Source organism: Penaeus chinensis, chromosome 36, assembly GCF_019202785.1.
Source record: "Penaeus chinensis breed Huanghai No. 1 chromosome 36, ASM1920278v2, whole genome shotgun sequence".
NCBI lineage: Eukaryota > Metazoa > Arthropoda > Malacostraca > Decapoda > Penaeidae > Penaeus > Penaeus chinensis.
This window is the reverse complement of record NC_061854.1, coordinates 3,377,027-3,382,026: the sequence shown is the minus strand read 5'-3', so window position 1 is coordinate 3,382,026 and position 5,000 is coordinate 3,377,027. Positions and strand designations below refer to the sequence as shown.

General features: G+C 43.7%; 2 protein-coding genes across 2 annotated transcripts in view; one reads left to right on the top strand and one right to left on the bottom strand.

Moving 5' to 3' along the window:
- Positions 1-5,000, top strand: part of LOC125044636 — a 119,856-nt gene that overhangs the window by 33,525 nt on the left and 81,331 nt on the right. The window lies entirely within an intron of this gene.
- LOC125044981 overlaps positions 1-5,000 on the bottom strand; it is a 26,647-nt gene that overhangs the window by 20,043 nt on the left and 1,604 nt on the right. The gene's annotated exons all lie outside the window — the stretch shown is intronic.

Sequence of the window (5,000 nt, the reverse complement as noted above, 5' to 3'; positions counted from 1 at the left end):
GGAAGGGGGGGGGGGAGGGGATGGGACCAAGGTGGGTGGCTATCACGCCTCACCTCTTACTTAAGTCATTAAAGTGTTACTAGTGCGAAAGAATCATTTGCTCTCCCTCCCCCCCCCCATCCCCTATCCCCTGCCAACCTTCCCCTCTCTCTCTCTCTCTCTCTCTTTTATCTTTGATTCTCTTTCTTCCTCTTCTTTTATTCGTCAACATCCCTTTCCCTTCCTGCTTCTTGAATTGCAGCATCCGATCATTCATAAGTCTATAGATGGTGTACATAGATGCTCATTTCCTTCCCTTCCCTTCCTTTCCATGCTCTTCTCTTCTCTTCTCTTCTCTTCTCTTCTCCTCTCTTCTCTTCCCTTCCCTCTTCTTCTATTCCATTCCATTCCCTCCCTTTTCCCCTCCATTTCCGCCCCCTTCCCTCCCTTCCCCTCCCCACCTACCCCTCCCATTCCCTCTCTTCCCCCCCCCACCTACCCCTCCCCTTCTTATTACCTATTCCACCCCTCCCCTTTAAGGCGCGGGATGCCAGCTGTCTCACGATTTAAGAGAAGGAAAAAAAACAACAGAAAGAACTTCATATGTCGTGAGGCCTTTCTTGCGGAGAACTGAATCTTTGCGACCAGCGTTTTGCGGCAGCGACACCACGCTGGGAGGCACGATCGGCTGTGGCGCCGGCGGGAGGAGAGGGGAGGGGGGGAGGGAGTGGGAGGGGGAAGGGGTGGGTGGGGGGGGAGGGAAGGATGAAGGGGAGGAGAGGGGAATGGATGGGGGAGGGGAAAGAAAATAAATGGAAGATGAACAAGGGAATATGAAGCAGAAAGGGAAGATGAAGGGGAATCGGGGAGAGGGGAGGAGAGACGTGAAGGAGAAGCTGGAGATGAACAAGGGAAGGAGGAAGGAGGAAATGAAGTTGAAGAAGATAGCGAAGCAGTAAAGAGGTGGAGTAAAGTAGGTCTTTATCTTGAAACCAGGAGTCTTCGTGGGTCGCTGTCACAAGTGTCTTTTTTTCCTCCTTTTCTTTTGTTTTCTCGTTTATTATTATTCTCTCTCTCTCCCTTCGCGCGAACTCACTCGATGGTTTCTGTCTATCTGAGTTTGTCTGTCTATTTCTATTTCTGTCTGTCTATCTTCTTGTCTGTCTGTTTCTCTCTCTCCCCCCCCCCCCCTCTCTCTCTCTCTCTCTCTCTCTCTCTCTCTCTCTCTCTCTCTCTCTCTCTCTCTCTCTCTCTCTCTCTCTCTCTCTCTCTCTCTGTCTCTCTCTCTCTCTCTCTGTGTAAACACACACACACACACACACACACACACACACACACACACACACACACATATATATATATATATATATATATATATATATATATATATATATATATATATATATTTATTTATAGAGAGAGAGGGGGACATATAGAGGCAGAAGCGGACAGACAGACAGACAGATACACAAATACATAGAGGGGTAGATTGAACTGACAGACAGATAGAAAGACAAAGTGTTATCTTCACAGTTTTACTACAGTAAGATGACCATCCTGTGCATGACGGTGGGATCAGCACATGGCGCATGACACAGCAGAGAGACTGGGAGTACTTGAATTTCATGTCTTAAGATTTTCCATCTGGTTAGAGTGTAAGATTTCATACCAAGGTGTGTGCTTGTCCTACATCTGTATCTGTATCTTTTCTACCCATGGGGAGAGGGGAGGGATGAGGGAGGGAAGGAGGGAGGGAGGGAGGGAAGGGAGGGTGAGATGGAGGAAGGGATGGACAGGGAGGGAGGGAGATGGATGGAGGGAGAGGGAGGGAGGGAGGGAGGAAGAGAGGAAGAGAGGAAGAGAGAGAGAGAGAGAGAGAGAGAGAGAGAGAGAGAGAGAGAGAGAGAGAGAGAGAGAGAGAGAGAGAGATAAATATGTGTGTGTGTGTGTGTGTGTGTGTATGCATATATATACATACATATATATATATATATATATATATATATATATATATATATATATATATAGACACGTAATAAAACTACTTGACCTAAAATCTATATCAAGAGAACACAACCTTGCGTGCTCGCGATTTTCTAGCAATCTGCATCGACACTTACACCGATATCAGAGTCAACAATTTTTTCCCTCCTACATGCTACACTTTTACAAAAAAAAAAAAAAAAAAAAAAAAAAAACTGCTTACAAAATCAAAACAAAACCACAAAAGACTCAATCGAGAGAAGACGGGCGTGTCTAGAGAGTGTGTGTGAAAGGTCGGGAATGGGTGGGCGTGGGTGTGAGATTTTTTTCCTCTTTTTTTTTCGTTTTTCTTTTATTATTGTTATTATACACGTAATACAGTGGGTATGACTGACGGATATGCTGATGCTTAATTACACACACGCACCCCGCCTTCCATTGTTTGTGTATGTGTGTGCGTGGGTGTCTGTGTATGTGTGTGCGTGGGTGTCTGTGTATGTGTGTGCGTGGGTGTTTGTTTCTGCGTGTATGTGGGTGTTTGTTTGTGATTGTTTGTTTGTGCGTGTTTTTGTGTGTTTGTTTGTGCGTGTGACTTTGTAAATGTGTTTTTTTTTTGTGCGTGTTTATACGATGATGTGTTTGTTTTAAGTTTTACATTTTTTAATAATATTTGATTATTATTTTTTATCATTTACTGTTTTTTTTAATATCGCTGTTATTTTGGAAGACGTTAATCCTCTGTATGATGATAATTGTAGATGCAATTTTTTTTTTGTGTGTGTGTGTTAATTTAGTCATTCATAACTGCAATATATGCGTCCGTAAATTCACAGTCGAAATTCGTATGCTTCACTGTGAAATACTACGCGTTAGAATTTATTCCATTCCCTTTTTCTTGATGTTGAATACCTTATACCTTCTGTTCAGTGGAGTTGAATACATTAGGACCCTTGTATATGTATATGAATCCCTTGATATTTCTTGCGGATGGAGATGCACATGCTTTAACCCTTGTTGTGTGCGTGGGTGCGCCGCTGGGAGTGGCAAGGTTGGGGAGGGGGGAGGGGAGGGAAGGGGAGGGAAGGGGAGAAGGGAGAAGGTGAGGGTGGGTGGGAAAAGGGGTGGGGGAGGGGAGGTGGAGAGGGAGGAAAGGGATGGAAGGGGGGAGTGGGGAGGAGAGGGAAGGGGAAGGAGGGGGTGAGGGGATGGAAGGGGAGTGGGAAGGAGAGGGAAGGGGGAAGGAGGGGATGGAAGGGGAGTGGGAAAAGGAGTGGGGAAGTGAAGAGAGGAGGGGGAAGAAGGGAGAAGGGGAGATTAGGTTAGGGTGAAGATGTATGGGGAGAGGAAGGATGGGAGGGGTTAGGTAAGGGTGGGAGTAGGAATGACGAGAAAGGAAGGAAATGAGAGAGAAAGGAAACAGTAGATGGGGAAGGGGGGGGAGGGGAAGGAAAAAGGAAAGGAAATTAAAGGAGAAGGGGAAGGGAAAGGGGAAGAAAAGAAAAGTAAAAGGGGAGGGGAAGAGGAAGGAGGAAGTGGAAGAAAAAGGAGAAGGTAGGAGGAGGAAGAGGAGGACGAGGAGGTGGAGGTGGAGGAGGAGGAGGAGGAGGAGGAGGAGAAGGAGAAAGAAGAAGGAGAAAGGAGGAGGAAGGAGAAGGAGGACGGGGCGCAGAATGCCAAACCATAAGAACACCTGTGTCATTACCATTCAAAAGAGAAGCTGTTGATTGGATGCTGCAATCAATCAATCAATATCCTCTCCTTTGTGCAGCATCCCAGGGGCATCCACGTGGCCTGGGTGCATCCGGGGGCGGGCATTATTACCGCATAGGAGAGCTTAGTGTTGCATTAACCCACTGCTTGTAGGATGTGCATAACCACACTTACCAGAAAGCGTGGAGGGCAATGGTTACTGGCGAATATACTTCATAAGCGTATAGATGTATCAATTGATTCATTCCTCCCATGTGATATATTCGCGTTGTTTGCTTAAATGTCATATATGAAAATATGGTTAAAAATGCACGTATGCCGGTGTTTTGTCACGCTTCTTAGCAGATACATTCAAATCTGCAAGTGAGTTTATGCAATGCAACATACGTTTCCTTGTGAACATTTCTTTTCTTCCGAAACAAGAAGGTGGTAATACTTTTTTTTAATGCACTTAACATTTATAGAATAAATAAATTCATAAAGTTAATTTAAGTGCGTTTATTTACCACTTTGGCGTGGTACATATATTCGACAAAGTGCAATATTGACCTTTTTTTCTTCTTTTGCTGTAATTTTGTCCCCTTTTTGTAGTGAGTCGCTATAATGAGGTTCTGGCAGATTTTTTTTTTTTTTTACAGTCGGATGCCCTTCTTGACGCCAACCCTCTCTATTTACCCGGGATTCGGACCGGCACTGACTTTGGCTGCCTTGTCCACCCAGTGGCTAGGTTATAGTAGTGATGACTACAATTGTACATTTTAAAATAAGAATATAAATCATATATGCAAAAGAATATTAAGTTGATATGCTTTTGCCACCGTTTACATAATGATGTTCTATGATTACAGCAATTTTACATAGTAAATTTATGATATAGTACAAGAATATCTCCCAATGTATCAAATGAAATTAAATATTCACATAGTTCTTTATACCTCATCTCGAAACGCGGCGAGCGTATCCGCAGAGTTATAACATAAACGCACTTGCCAATGGGAATCCGCGTGACGTAACGTTTATGTGCGTTATTATTCGAATTCTTAATTGCAAGATTACATGTCCACGATGAGGAAATAGTGACGAAAAAAAATGCACGAGGAAGTATTTAGTTAGAGCGAGGAAGAAGCGGCTAGACCTTCAGTGACAGTAAAAAGTAAAAGAAAAAAAAGTCATTTGGTCTCACATTTTAAGGACGAGGAATGCAAGCTGAGATAATTGAGTTTTTTTTTATCATTGCTATTTGCTATAGATGTTATGAAGAGGGGATTTGGATACGTGGGGAATTGCATAAATTGAGAAAGGAATTAGTATTCGGTTTTGATTAAATA